The 16,079-nt window shown below is 40.4% G+C and overlaps 1 protein-coding gene across 2 annotated transcripts in view; it reads left to right on the top strand.

The window, feature by feature from the left end:
* DLX6 (distal-less homeobox 6) overlaps window positions 1–16,079 on the top strand; it is a 264,603-nt gene that overhangs the window by 179,813 nt on the left and 68,711 nt on the right. For both annotated transcript variants that reach the window (XM_072964947.1, XM_072964946.1), the window contains exons 5-6: window positions 13,388–13,444; window positions 13,952–14,099. The gene's annotated coding sequence lies outside the window, so the exon portion shown is untranslated. The remainder of the gene's footprint in view (window positions 1–13,387; window positions 13,445–13,951; window positions 14,100–16,079) is intronic.

Genomic DNA, 16,079 nt, shown 5'->3' with positions numbered 1-16,079 from the left:
TCTCCAGTCTCACTCCCTTCCTAATGCATTCTCTGTGCTGCCACCATATTGTTCTTTCTCAGCCACAGATGTGATCTTGTTGTTGCCTGCTTTGTCTCCTCCAGTATCCCCCACTGCACTCAGGATAAAGTCAAGGCAACTCATTACCTGGCTCCAGTACACCTGCCTCTCCAGTCTCACCTCTGGCTCTACCATCCCTTCTCCCTATCCCTTCCCATCCCTCCCCTAACTCTCTCTGCTCCAACCATACTGGACTATTTACAGTAATTAATATTAGAATTAGCATTATCTAAATTTTTGTTTAAATGCTATCTCTTCTTGGAAACCTTCCCTGGATCACCCCCTTACCCCACTCCTTCCCAAAGTCTCCCAAATCACCTCCTGCCTCCCTTAATTATAGCACATTTCTCTTGGCAGTGATTATATGTGGGTTCCTTAAGGATCAGGATTATCTTTTTTGTCTTTGTGATCCCAACACCTAGCACAGTGTCAAATGCATAGCAGGCATTTAATGAGTCTGGTTTCCTTTACTTCTTTCTTGGATTAGGTCCAGAATCAAAGGATTTCTGAAATGGTGACTGTTCTGTAGGAATTACTGGGAAGTTTTGTCCTCCTTCTGTACATCTCAGGACATAACTACCTGCTTCTGATCCCTCTCCTTCCCATCTCTGTAAACACCCACACACACGCACGCACACACACACACACCACCCCACATCCCACAGAGGTATCTCTAGCATCTCAGAGAGATCCCTTAAACCAACCTTCCCTTCCATGGAACCTCTAGACATTGGACCATTGGATTCCCCAAGAGTCACTTGGAGAGCTTGTGAAAATACAGATGCCTGTGCTCCACCCCACCCCTAGAAAATCTGGGGTAGAACCCAGTAGTCATAATTTTCAAAGGTCTCCCCAAAATAATCCAAAAGAGCTACCAAAGTTGGGAACTACTGCCCACAGAACAAAGTTAAAGTTTCAAAGTCTAAAAGGCAACATCATGTGCTACTTAGCAATAAGCCAGGCATGCTTGCTGCTACCAGGAAAGGAAACAAAAATGAGGCATGCATTTTTATTCATGTGCTTATTTACAATTTATGTAGTTGCAAAACAATTTAGGGCATCCTGGGACAATAAACAAACAAGAAATTATGGAACCTCACAAAGTTTATATCCATCAGATGTAAAGAATTTGCTTCCTGTGACTTTGAACAGGACCCTTCTGCAATATCACATCTTTCTTTCCTTACATTCTTTACGAAGTTACACAACTTTGGGACCATGGTGTTCCAAGAAAACTTAGCACTTTCTTGTGCTGTCAGTTTGTATGTCTATGGCAGAGAAATGGGCTTCTTAATTCTTTTTTCTTCACTTTGGTGCTACCAACTTCATTTTGCAAATGTGATTTTCATAGTCCAGTAGGAAGATCTTCACCATTGCCACCCTGAACCCAGAGCTTATAACACTGATCAGGAAATCTGCTAGGACGACCTGATCCTGGATCCTGCCTTTGACTCCTTCCCCAAATTCCAAAATCCATGGGGATTTGGGATTATTTTTCTTGCAGGGTGACCAGAAATACTAGTCATAGCCCCTCAATGCAGGAGCTCATTTCCTCCACTACTGCATATTAATAGCAAACCAGGGCTACATTATGTAGAGTCTAGAAAGAACTTACTTGGCTTGAAAATTCTCTACTGTAGGTAGATTCAGGACTCTTATTTCCTCCCCAGCCTGACAATTATCATCAGCAATAAGCATGACCAAATGGAAATGTCCTCAAGCACATGGTCTTGATATAGCAAAACCCCAGCAACACAAATAATATACCATTTCTTGGGCCTTCCCTCACCCTAGTCAGGTGGCTGGAGAATCCTTCCTTCTAAATCCCTCCACTTCTAACCCCACACTGTGGTCCCAGGGCACAATCACTGGGCAGTTGCACAAATCCCCTGCAGTTAAAACCCAGTTATCAGTAGACATGCGTGAAATTCTTGGAGCAACTTCTCTACTACTGTCCTATGAGGCCATTTTCCCTTGACATGCCAATTGTTTCCAAACTGAAGTAGGTGTGGAGGGAAAGCTCCTCCCACCACAGCCATCACTCCCTGATATTTGGCCACAAAACATGCTGCCTTGTGACTTAGCTTTTTATTAGCCCCACTATTTTTCCAGCCCCATCTCCTGAGGACCCTGTCCCTGGTCCAAAGGGGGAAGGATCAGATGCAGTGAGGGTGCCAACTTCTTTTGATGCTCTTATTTCAGAAATTTCTCCTCAGGATGATTTCCTCATCCAGTATACTGGAGCAGGCATTGAGGGTGACCCTTAGTTCCCAGGGATTTAAGGCCAGGAGACTGAGGCTCAGCTGGGTAGCTCTGTCCAGTCATTTCTCCTCCCCATGAGGCTTTTTTCACAAATTAGGAATACTACTTATGGGAAGTTATGTCTGAATTTGTGGTAGGCATTTGTAGCTTAGGTCCTCATCCTATGATTTCTTTCATTTTGCTCCCTACCTGACTATGTTATAACAGAAATAACAGTTCATTCATTTATTCATCCATTCAACACTCATTGTGTGTACACTGTTGTAGGTGCTTGATCTGATTTGTCTGTGAACAAAATAGGTTAAAAATCTTTGCCCTCTTGGAACTTCATTCTAGTGAGACAAACAATAAACAAACAAAATGCAGAAGTAAATTATATAGTAGGTTAGAATAGTGCTGTAGAATGCATAGAACTGGGTAGGGGAGATTAGGAGTGAGGGAATCGGGTAGGGGTGGGGAGCTGGGTGCAGTTTAAATAGAATGGTAAGGGTACAGGGCGCTGAGAGGTAAAACTGAGCAAGACGGGAACCCAGTGAGTGAGTTAGCATTTTGACATCTGGGAGAATTGATGTCCAGGCAAAAAGTATAGTCAGTGCAAAATTCTTAAGGAGGCACATTCTAGAAATGTCAGTGAGAGGAATTTGAATGGGACAGAGTGAAAGAGGGAATAGGAGCCAGATTACACAGGGTCTTAGAGGCCATTACCAGGCCTAGAATATTGTTTTTCACAAAATGCATTCTCATTTATTCAATATTTTCAACCCTGTAAAATAAGTTCCATAGAAAAAAATAATAGAGACTCACAGATAATTCAAAACTTTTTCAGTCAATACTCTGAATATTTGTTTCAGTGAAAATTGTTTCAGAACAGCAATATCTAAATAATGCTGATAAGTATGATTTGATTTTCATCTCTTTTCTCTTTCCACCCCTTCTTCAGGGCTCTGAATAACCCACCCATAGAAAGTCCACCCACATTGCTGAGGTTTCACTACAGTTCTCAAGAATTGGCTTCAGTTCTGAGGTCATGCAGAGATGAAATTTCATGGAGGCAGGTTTGATCATTTAAAAAATCAAGTCTTGCATGGGCAGCCTTTTAGTTTGCTATAGAAGAATAATGCTCCAGGGGCACAGGAGGCCCAAGCTAGGAGCAGCTGTTAACAACACTTAATGTGGAGAAGCCAAGGAGACACAAAGCCAGAGCCCACGGCCAGTCCTTCAGCAGGTCCTGTCAGCATTCCTGTCACATATACCCCCAATCTAACTGTTCCGCACCACCTCAACACTGCCACTCAAGCCTTCAGCTCTCACCTTGACTGCAGCAGCTCCTAAGTGGTATTTTACCATGCTGACCTCACTGTTTCTCTCCCAGAGAGGGGGCAGCTAGCCAAGCATGGCGCTAGACAAGACAGGCAGGGCCAGCTGGTCTTGGGTGGCCCTGGAAAGCAACATGAGGAGTTTGGACTTTTTTTTTTTTTAAGTGAGGTAGGAAACCACTGCAGAGCTGTGATCTGGGAAATAACATGATCCAATTTAAGTTTGTTTGTTTGTTTTTTAAGTTCTTGGTTGTTGCTCAGAGAGATGACTGTAGTAAGAGCCGAAGCAGGGAAACCAGCCAGGAGGCTACAATAGCAGAAGTGAAGTAAAACCTTGAAATGCTCATGTTTTTCCTTGAAAACTCCAAGCTCCTTCCTACCCCTTGACATTTGCTCTTCCTGTACCTTTGGTCTTGAATGCTGTTTTCCCAGATCATCAAATTTCTCATTCTCTCCATTTATTCTGTCTTCACTTAAACGTCACCTCCACAGAGGCTTTCCCTGACCACTGTGTGAAAGACAACACCCATCTCCACGAGCCATTCTCTATTCTCTCACCCATTTCTTCCTATTATTTAGTATCACCTGGTATTTTATATAGTATATATCTTTGGTTGTTGTTTAGTCTGTCTCTTCCACAAGAGTTTACATTCTATGGGAAGAAAAACCTTGTCTCTCTTCTTCACTTATGAATAAACATAACAGGGACTCAGTAAGTATTTGTTGCATGCATGAGTGGATGGGTGGATAGATGGATGAATATGTTCATCTATTTATAGCATGGTCTGAAACAAATTAAATGAGACCAAGTTCTATTTCTTAGAAGATACTTATATATCCAGAAAAAGGAGATACTGTATAAAAAGCACTAAAGATTGCAGGTATATAATAATTATTCATTTTTATTGAGGGTTCACTATATTCTAGGCAGTACTATGAGACTTACTTAGTTTGTCAGATTTAATCCTTCAGCAGCCTTGAGAAGTAGATATTATCCTGATTCTTAGATGCGGAAACTGAAAGTTGGATACCTATCCATTACGGACTCTTAAGAACACTTGTAAGTTCATTGCCTTCCAATTCAGAGAAGCCCTTGAAAGGTGGCTTTAGCCTTGAAAAAGAAAAGTTGCTGATAGGCTTGTTTAAAAGCCAAGAAGTTGTTATAGTTTTAAAGCCTAAATTGGACCTGGTGTCAGCTGATCCTACAACCTTCCCTTTTTTTATCCCAGATAATCCGGTAATCTCCCAGTGATGAGCAGAGCATGTACACTCCATTAATACTGGGTGCAATTAGACGCCGCTGCCTCCAGCCCCAGGTGCCCAGCAGGAAGCCATAATTGACAGTACAGATCTGAGTGGGGCAACATGGTCACAGGCCAGTCACCTTTCCTGTCTGTTCTCCACATGGAGCTTGCTGCACTGATTTACTGATCACTTCTTCTTTGACCAATGGCTCATGCCCTACACTGGACATCCCTAGGTCCAGTTCTGTTCCTAATCCAGATGATTGCTGAGATGAGTTATAAACACCTCACTGAATCTCACCTGAAAAGTAAACTGAATGCCCTCTTTATTCTTCACTCCCACAATGGGCTATACCCTCAAATACGTGAAGCTCCTGATAGGAAGGACGTGTATAAAGTTAAAATTAATATCATGAGCTTCAAATGCAGATTTTTAAAAGGCACTGGAAGAAGTAAATATTTGCATATTTACTGCATCTGTACCAATATAGTCATAATATAATCAGTTTGATTTTCATCCAAAAGATGTTTTTCTTTTGTTTCTAAACATAGAGACAAGAAAGGTCCCCTTCCAGAAAATATTGACTATGTACAATTTAATTATATTTTTAGATTGTCCAAAATCGGAGTTTGGTGTTAATATCCCTTTGAATGTTAGTGAGAAATTTTATATGTCTATGCAGTATCCTAATGGTAACATTAGCTTGTCTCCTCCGCCGCCCCTCCCCTTGTGTGAATTACAGAGACCAGGTAGTTCACCTCTTCCCTACTTAAGGGCTTATTTTCTAAAGATTGTATCATGAAGGAGTTACCTTTCATAAAGGTTTGGGTTTGGGTTTTTTGTTTGTTTGGTTGGTTGGTTTTTTACTCCTCTTTCATTAGGAAAACAGCAATGGATTCTTTTCAGAAATACACATTGATTCGTAGGAAGACCGTCTGAGAAGCAGTTTATTCAAGAGCGGAGCTTGTGGTCTGTGCAGAAAAATGTACCAAGATCTCTTTCCAGGGTAAATTAGGAGGATATGTGGGTCTAATCCCGTGCATCTAATAGTTACATGGCTTTCTTTTACTTCAGGGGCTGCAGCTGTTTACATATAAACACAGACCAAGGTGATATTCTGCCCAAGATAGCACTATGAGGGGAACTAGAGTCTTGGTTAATGACCTATTTGAAATAATATACCACCACACGTACACTTGATTCAGGGACAGAATGCATTGCCAAGTTGGGTGGGCCAGTACTGAGTACTATGATGAAAGCCCTTCACAATGGTTTCCAAAGAATGGGAACCAGAGCAAGTAAATTAAGTCATACTTTCACAGAACTGCAAGAGAAGGGACTTCCAGCGAGGAGCCCCATAGAAAAAGGCTGCCCTGGCTCCATGGCTCTAAGCACAGCCCTGGGAACCATTAGACAGGGAATCTGGCAGATCTCAACTGACACATGAGTGAATGGCAGGAGGCAAGGAAAGGAAGCTGGGGCCCACCCCAAGTCAGGAGAGATGCAAGGCCATTCCACACACAGGCACTTATGCACTTGCACTCACACACACACACACATACACACCATTAACGGTTTTTAGGAAGGCAATTTCACACTTTAATGATAAGCAAATATTGTTAAGAGTAAATTTCCTCTCTTCTCATAGAGATGGGAAAGATGAAAGCTCTTTAAAAGGAACAAAGGAGAGTAGAGACCTGAACTCCTAGATCTGAAGGTGCTCTGTGAATGATCGGTTGATAGACATGATCAGCTTTTGGTTTCACTGTATTTGTTGTGCTTCAAGGAGCTCTGAACATGTTACTCAGCATACCTCTGCAGGGAAGGTATATAGTAAAGGACCAAGGTGGGAGGATGTAGTAAATTCCAAGTTAGTCAATTTTCTTCCTTAAAATCACCCCCTCTCCCCACGCCCGTGCCCAGCATCAGTAATTCTGGGTTCTCTCCCACCACTCGCAGTCAGGCTCAGCTATCAGCAGCTTCATCATCTTTGCTCTTCACATGGGTAGTTTCCTACCTAGCATTGCTCTTCCCCTGGTGGTCTTATGTCTGAAGCTTTCCTGTCATCCAAGAGGAGCTAAAAAGTCACCTCCTAAGAGAGACCCCTTCCAACCACACTGTCTAAAAATTACTTCTCTTTTTAATTCTATAAATATCTTGTTTATTTCCCACATTGCCCTTTTTCTGATCTGCAGTTCTTTTTTAGGTGTTTTATGCCTCTCTCCCTCTTTGACCATAAGCACTTTTAGACTAGGGATCATTTATTCTTTTATCGCAATCCTCCACTCAGCTCAGTGACTGGCATGTAGAAAGTATTCAGTTAGGCGAAGGAATAAAAAGGCATAGCTGACGTCTCACCTTTTCCATTTTAGTCAACAGTGGTCTTTGCTTCTGGGAAATAAACCTCTTGAAATGAGTTCTGCATTCACATCGTGCAGCATTTCATTATAGGATCTTGATGGTACAATGGTCATGTCATCTTGCCTCATTTACATTCTACAGAGATGAAGGATGAGATTTCTTACTTTTTTTTCTTCCTGAACTCCCAGCATTGATCTAGATTCATTTGTCTTGAAGCTGATGTAACAGAAATGTTAACTCTGGGGAGAACAGTCTTTTCCCCCAGAGTGGTCCTTCCCCCATAAGCCCTCTAGAAAGCTGTAGACCTGATGCACAGACACTGCTCTTAAGAACATGATGTGAAGCTCCAAGCCTTAGTTTCAGAGTGTCAGGAGCAAGCTGTCGCCTTCAGGAGAGCAGGTTTGCTTGTGGAAGTCTTGAACTTGGTATAAACATTGCTCATTTCAGGCATACTGTGCAAAATCTAAACAGCTCTAAATTAAGAGCTGATTGTAAATTATTGCAGATTTCCTCCTGTTGCTTTCAGATTATTTGTTTAAAAGGATCTGGTAAATACGAGATTTTTATTATAATGACAAACGTCCTGCCAAAAGAAGAAAGAGAAAAAAACTCTTTCAAAATTATTCTGCATGGAAATGCAGGTGGCTCTCAGCAGTGCAGATTTCCCCCCAGGCAGCCTGTCACTTCTAAGCCTTGGAAAGGGCTCTTTTTAAGATTCGGACTTGCTTTCAAAATTCCTTTGACTAAGAAGCCAACGCCTATCGTCTTGCTAACATTTGCTCTGTGTTGTCAATCTTTAGTGGTCAGCAAAATGACCCCCAAATGCCAGAATCCAAATGAATAATTCAAGCACTGAACTTTAGAATATATGCTTGATTCTTCAAGATAGGGAGTCCTACCACCTGTCAGATGCTTTGAGTGGGATGAGGCAGGAAGAAGATGTCAGTGTATAAAATGCAAGAAAAATAATACATTTAGTTAAGTATCAACTCCAGATTTCCAATTTGATAAAATGGGAATTCACAGTCCTGGCTCAATTTTAACTAGAGAGAAAAATAGAAAAGGAAAGAAGCGTTCATTTTTCATCAGAGCCTTAATCATGCAAGATATCCTAAAATCACAATTCTACTGAGCCAATATTTTCAAGACTTTATCTGTGGTGTGCAACTTGGATAGCATCACACACATACACGTGCACGCATACCACCACCACCACCACCACCACATGTCTCCAGAGTGCAGACTAATATCTCACTCTACCAGTGACTCCCATCAATTCCTAAACTACTTTTGCTCTGGAGATTCCCTCAAGTGATCTAAGTTGAGCTTAACTTTGAAACCATTAATGAGGTCTCATATCCATATGAAATAAAGCTTTGTATTGAGTGGATATATAATTCAAATGTAGTAATAAAAAAAAATAACAGTTGTACTATTTGGAGCACTGCTCTGGACCGAATAGTATCCCCTCAAAATCCACACGTAGGAGCCCTGACTGCCAGTGTGACGGTAGCTGGAGATGCGGCCTCTACGGGGGCTCTTGAGGTTAATCAAGGCCGTAGGGTGGGGCCTTCATCCAGCAGACTGGTGTCCTTGTGAGAACTGGTGTTCTTACAGGAAGAGACATCAGAGAACTCTCTTCTCTCCACATGTGCACGAAGGAACGGCCATGTGAGGGCTCAGCAAGGAGGTGGGCATCTGCAAGCCAAGAAGGGAGGCTTCACCAGAAACCAACCCTGACGGCACCTTGAATTTGGACTTCTAGCCTTCCAAAACTGTGAGACAATTCATCCCTGCTGTCTGAGTCACCAGCCTGTGGGGTTCTGTTATGGCAGCCTGAGCAGGCTAAGACAAGCACTTATGGTTGCTTTGTGATTACCAAGTGTTTCATACACATTATCTCTTTTAAAAAATTTTTTGTTGTTGTTGTTTTGGGGGGGAAGGAGAAGTAATTCGATTTTTATTAACTTATCTATTTTTTAATGGTGGGACCGGGGGTTGAACCCAGGAGCTTGTGCATGCTAAGTTTTCGCTATACCACTGAGCTACACACACCCCACTGCATTGTCTCTTTTAATCTTCATAATAAGCCGTGTGACTTGTGTGCTGTTATTACCCCCATTTTGAACATGAGGAAACTGAGGCATAGAAGGGTTTTATAACTTGCCCAAAGTCACACGCAGTGTCAGGTCTCTCTAACTCCAGATGCTATTAGAGTAAGTAAATGAAAAGAAATATCTTTTAAGTTATGTCAAGGCTTAAAATTGTATTATAGTTTATATGTGTCATTTATTCCTTCCACTGATATTCCTAGATTTTTGTCAGTTGTACTAAATTGAACTTAGCTTGAGTTAATGATCTCAATCTAAATTAACGAACATAATGAGCTCATAATGCTCTCATTTAATCAATACCCACTAGGGAACAGTTCCATTATCACTTTTTCACACCGTTTTGCCTTTAGGAATGGTGTCATCTATTACTGAGTATAAGGTAGTAGGTGGATTTAACTCTTTTTATTAAGCGGTGCAGTCAAGTACTACAGTTACGGATCCTGACTCACCTGGTGGGAAGTGTGCTCTGTAGTCTGAGAAGCCTGTTCCTTCGTGCATAAAATTTAATGGGAGGAACCAGACAATCAAGAAAAATGTCTTGCAATGTCTATTTTTATTTAGTGTACCATTTACTTTCCAAGAGTAATAAAGAGATATGTAGATTTTATACATGGAGAACCCATGGAAAATAGGAACTCTGAGAATGTAATCCATTGGCAGGACACCAGAATGGTGATAAACCCAGACCTGGAGCTGTGCAATATTGGTTCCATTTACAGCATTACTTCTCCCCACTAGTGTAGGCCAGACAAGTCACTTAACCACTCTCCACCTCAGTTTCATCATGTGCAAAATGCAAATAATATGTCAACCTCCAAAAGTGATTATGAGAATTAAATGGAATGGTGTTTATAAAAAGTTCAGCATTTTGCCTGACAAGTACTACATGTTTAATAAATGTTAGTTGTAGTTATTGATATCTGAATCAAGTGAGGTTTTCTTCCACAATTTATTTATGTAGCCATTTAGCATCCTGGCAGAACTCCTTTTTGGCTCACAGGTGTAATCAAAACAGACCCAGTAGATACATTCAAGGTACCTTCAAGCCCTCAGAAGATACAATACAAGAGGGGAAAACAGAGCTAGAAATAGAAAAAATCATTTTTTAAAATGGAGAACTGTTATTTTCCAGCTCCCAAGAGACTTGCCAACAATAAACAGCAAAAAGTAGGAGATGATTACACTTTACCTAAGAGGTAGCTATTTATAAAAGAGTTTTAAATGATACACAACAAACACTGTTGGGTCCACCAGCACAACAGACAAGGATCCAAGTCAGTCTGGAGCTGACGGAGATGCCTTAGGAAAATACCACAGAAAGTCACTAGAGTGAGCTTGAACCTCAGTCACATAGATCCAGGCATTAAATTAGCACCAGCTAAAGGCCTGGGAAACTTCAGGCCTAACAGAAATTGGTCAAGTAGCAAACACATGTCAACCATGACCCTCAGTGTGGCTGCTGTTGCCCATCAGAGCCCAAGTTGTCCTGACATCAAATAATTACTTTGGTGACCCCAGCGGGAGAGGACAGACTGATGAAACCCTTTAAAGGATCAAGTCAGAAAAGCCTACCTATGACTTCGGCTATGTGGCAATGACAGTTAACTGTTCCCCAAAATGTGTTTCCCCTTCATGGCCCAGAGTTGTGGCAAAATACATTATACAGCCAGGAAGATGATTCTAAGCCCCCTTTGCATCTTGCAATGCCACATACCTGAGTTCTAGTCAACAGGGATGAGCAGAAGTGATGGGTGTCACTTCCAGTGCCCCCACTCATAAAACCTCTCACACTTGCCCCATGAAGCTATTCTCCTCCAGCCACCAAACAGAAAAAGTCACTATGTTGATCTTGGAAACTAAATGCTGAAGATTGCAGAAACTCCATCAAACTGGGTCCCTGAATGATGGGAAACATTCCTCCTCCCCACTCCCCATCTGCTTTAAACAACTCAGGACATTTTATGAGCAAGTAATAAACTTCTATTGTGTGTGAGCCCTAAACACATTTTAGCACCTGCTTGTTATAACAGCTAGCATTATCCTAACTAGCACAAGTTATAAATTTTTGGCATGTGAATATTGCTGGAGAGAGAGAACATAGGAATTTAAACATCCTTTCTGTTCTGTTTCCCTTTTCTATTCTGATATGTACTGGGCACGTTTCATATCAGTGAATGTTATTGAATATTGAATGAATGAGTAACTGGCTGATTGGCCTGTGACAAATAACCTAGCTTCTCTTTGCCTTCAATTCCCAAAAGCCACAATTAGCATCAGAATATCTCCACTTTATTGAAATGTAGTGAGAATGAACAAAATGATACCTAACATCCCACTCTGAGTTCCTTGGGTAAAAAGTATAGTAAATTAAGTACAGAATAAACACAATCAGGTTTTTAAGGTACTTAATAAACACAAATTGAGTAGAAATCAAGTTATGTAAAGCTTAAGGTTATCTAGAACCCAAGAACACCAAATCCCACCACGATGTACACAAGTGAGTGTCAACAGCATTGTCTCGTGTGTATATTAAACAGATGAAATTAGCTTTACTCCTCCTTGAGATGCCTTAGTAACTAAAAGTCAGTAACTATGCAATAATAATCTCTTTCACAGAAATGTAAACTTCTAAGTTTGGTGTTAGCTGGACATATGTAAAACTATGTAATCTTTCTGTCAAAGGTGGTGGCAACCTAACAGTGCTTCCATGGGGCTTAGTCGGAGATGGAGGTACTTGTAATGGTGTCGCTAGCTTTTTGTGCTGATTTTAAAGACTAGAAGTGTATTTTGAATATATTTCTAACTCATTTGATTTATAGTAATATCTGTTCAAAGTGACCCTACATTATATTTGATCCAGGTTTCATAAAGGAAGACATACACATGGTAGCTTAAAGTTAGGCTGAAGTTAGCCAAAATTGGAAGAGGAATTATTGGTCATCTGATGGTCTGAATTTAGGAAAATCCACAATCCTATAACTTTGGCTAAGTTTAGCACTAAGTCATTCAAGATGTATCCATTCACATGTACAACTTTCTTTACACTGCTATGATTCATTCATTCACAAAATACTTACTGTGGCCCTGAGCTAGAAGCTGGGGATTCAAAGATGCCTAAGATGCAGTCCTTGTCTTCACAGACCCACAGTCTAATAGAAAAGGCAGTCATATAAATATGTGGCCATAAGGCACAGCAATCTATCTACTACAGCTGTGCACAATACTAAGTGCATCCCAAGCTCCATTCTTGCATCATAGAGTACTGTGGGATGGGAGCTAAAGGGAACTGTCCCATGCTTTGCAATTTCTGCTGCAAATTTAATCTGAGGCGCTAAGGTTGATGAGTCCACTCCAACTTTTCTGTTGTTCTGTTTCAACCTGGTCAGCCAGCATAACACCATGGCCCTTTCTTATGTTTTGGAAGTTTTAGACTCTCAAATTAAGAGGCAGCCACCTTGAACTGGACAAAATTCATGTGTTCTCGTAAATGAAGAGTCCTGTTTACATGGTTTCTGGCCTTTGATCCAGCACTTTACCACAGTGCTAAAAGCCCAATGTCCCCTCCTGTTTTTCTTTTACATATTTATACTCGGGCCAGAAAATGTTAGTGGGAATATAGAGGCACTGAAGTAAGCGGTAACCATCTGGCCTGGCTAACTGCTGAAAAAAAATTTCTATAGAAGATAGGGCCTTCTTTGGATGACACCTGTGCCCCAGGGAAATTGGTATATTATTATAAGCAGGGGAAAAAAGTCATTCTACCACATGGGAGTAATTGTTAGCAGGCAAGAGATCATGTAATACACAGCAATTGTGGATTTTAAGGGCAAGATTCCAGACCATGCTATAAGCCCAGTTGTCTGTCCAAGGTTAATGGGGTAATGTCCTTGCTTACTGCAGCTCAGAGCCAAATTAACTTCATAAATTCTGAGTATAGGTTCTGTCTTTTGTCTATTGGAGTCAGGATTTAATGTTCTGAAGGGGACCAAAGGATTTAATGTTTAATGGAGTGTTTGTCCCTCTTTTCAGCAGACTACAAATACATTTCCCTTTCCAAGACACTCCTCTGAAAAGAGACCCAGAGAGGTGAGAGTCTTTGCTGACAGCCTTTTTTTACTTTGTTTAGAGAAATCTGTTAGACATTGTGTTATGAGAATACCTGGCCTTCCTGCAGCTGTGCTTTGCCCGGGACTACTGCAGCATAAGGTTTAAATCGTCAAGTTCCATGAGGCCAGTAAGTGCCCCACAGTATTTTTCAGTGAGGCTCTCTCTACAAGCCGCTGAAATGGCTGCCAATTTTGTAAGAAAAGCCATTCAAGTGAGTTTGGCCTTGTTGGGTGGGAATGAGGGGAAATCTGTCATGTATCAAGACGTGAATTATATGACTGCATTTTTACTTTTCACCCAATTGTTTTGGCAGCCTGAAGGAGAGGGTCAGATAGTCTGTCCCCAGTTGAATGCTACTGTCTTCAGAGTGAAGGTGGCCAGTTTCAGTGGCTACATTGCCATGTTCAGCATCTGGTTGCTTGGGAGCAGAATGATTATCATCTGGAAACAGCATGTTCAATTACAAATTTTCTATGATATTTACAGAATATCCCTTGCTCTGTGAAGATACCAACTGAGATGACAGTGGAGCTCCAGGATAAGTCCTTGAGAGGAGCAACTTCAGAAAAGGAGGTGTGCCAACAGATTGCCCACTGCCCTGGGAGTCAGAAATGGCCCACGTACACCTACTCAGGTTACTGCCTTTTTCTTTGCTGATAAACCTTCTTGTTCACCGCAGCTCAAAAATGCTAAGTTGGCATCCCAAAGTTGAGGGAAGGCTTTACCCATTTTACACTCATCAAAATTATTTCCAGTATTAGGCATATTCAAACTGAAGAAAGGTAACCAAAAGTTAGAGAACCTGAGGAACCAGGAGGGAAAACCTGATGATCCTGGACCTTTGTGCCTCAGACATTAAGGCTGACATTGGTACTGGGTCTGCGTCCTAGAGAGACATTTCCAGATGTTGATATTCCAAGGAAATGGGTTAAAGTATTTCCTTGTGCCATATTCTCACCCCCAGAAAGCTCAGAAGCTAGTCAGAGACACAGACCTGTATCCAAAAGATTTCATCACTATATAGTAGAGGTTGGTAATACAATCTGGGAATGGTGATCTGGTGACTCTTCCTTTTTGGCTGCACATCTTTGAGGCTCTTGTTGAAACAATCTAAAACTCGGGATCAATACTTGGTCAATCCATCATAAAATTGGATTGTGATAATGGTCACACAAATCTACCATGCTACTTTAAAAATATATAATTGTACACTTACAATGGGAAAGTTTTATATAGTATATAAAATATGCCCCAGTAAACATTAATAATTATGTTTATAATAAAAATATTGTTAAATAAATAATAAATAAATAGCCAATTGATATTTTCAGATATTTTGACAATCAATTTGAACTAATTTCATGCCCAGCCCAGTCAGTCATGAAGAAATATGCCATCAATATGTCCCCTAAATGCCCCAGTTTGTCATAAGAAATGATTTGTCAAAATGTGGCCTGGTTTATGTACAACTAACCATTTTTAAATCAAGATGAGCGTTTGTTTTCTCATATCTCCAACTAAATACAGGATATGATTTGGATCTAGACAGCATAAATAAGAACAAGTATTTCAGTCACTGAGAAAGAATGACAATGAGAATAACTTCACAAATGATCACAGAAAGAAGCTGTAACCATCCTTTTAGGAATAATTATTTGACATTCTGATAAACCTGTATACATAAATTCCTCTCATGGGAAGATAGCACTTAATTTTTTTAAGAATTGAAATCTCCATAAGCTATATGGCCTTACTTCCTTATGGCTAAAGGGGAAAAAAGAGTTACTCCATTTCAGCATAACTACTAAACTTTTTGCTGAAAGAGAAATATCTTTCTTCAGTAGAACTTCTGTTTTCACTGGTTTGAAATAATGACCATAAAATTTTAAGCAATGGGAAACTTTACAAAAGCCAATTATCATTCATTCAAGCTCTATGATCCTTGCCAGTTTATCTAAAACTAGTTCAGACCCAAAAGTAACTTCCCATAGAAAACTGCTGCTTTTCTTGTGGTCTAGGAAATCAATCAGCTCTTAAATACTGTTTAATCTGTAATGTAAGGAAACCACTAGGGGATTCATGGGAGGCAAATGGTGAACATTGAGAACCCTCCATTTACATCTAATTACCCTTTTTATTATAATAAAAGTTTGAGAGAAATGCTTTTAGACTTGAAATGACAAAATCGTTTATTTCTACTACTTGCTGTTGTTCACTCATGTAGGAATTGATTTCATGCAAAATGGTTTCACAATTATTCTAAAGGGTAGAGGGATAACTACTAATTTCTAGCTATTGTTTGATCTTCACAAATAATCCTTTAAACCAGGTAATATTATTATATCTTTTCAATAGATGGAGAAACTGACGCTTAACAAAGTTAAATACCTTGCCCAAGTTTATTAGGCTAATAAAGAGCAGAGATAGAATCCAAACCCAGGACTGATTCTAGAGTCAAAATTAACAGTTCTTCAGTAGAGAAAGAAAAACTGAAAACTGAGGAGTCTCACATGAGCTCCTGTCCTGGGGAAAGCTTTCCAAAGGACAAGATCAAACCAACATCGCATTTGCATTTAGTGTGAAGAACTGAGTTACTCTTAAGCCTACATGTAAA

This window comes from Vicugna pacos, chromosome 7, assembly GCF_048564905.1.
Source record: "Vicugna pacos chromosome 7, VicPac4, whole genome shotgun sequence".
NCBI classification, from domain to species: domain Eukaryota; kingdom Metazoa; phylum Chordata; class Mammalia; order Artiodactyla; family Camelidae; genus Vicugna; species Vicugna pacos.
This window is presented reverse-complemented; position numbering and strand designations above follow the sequence as displayed.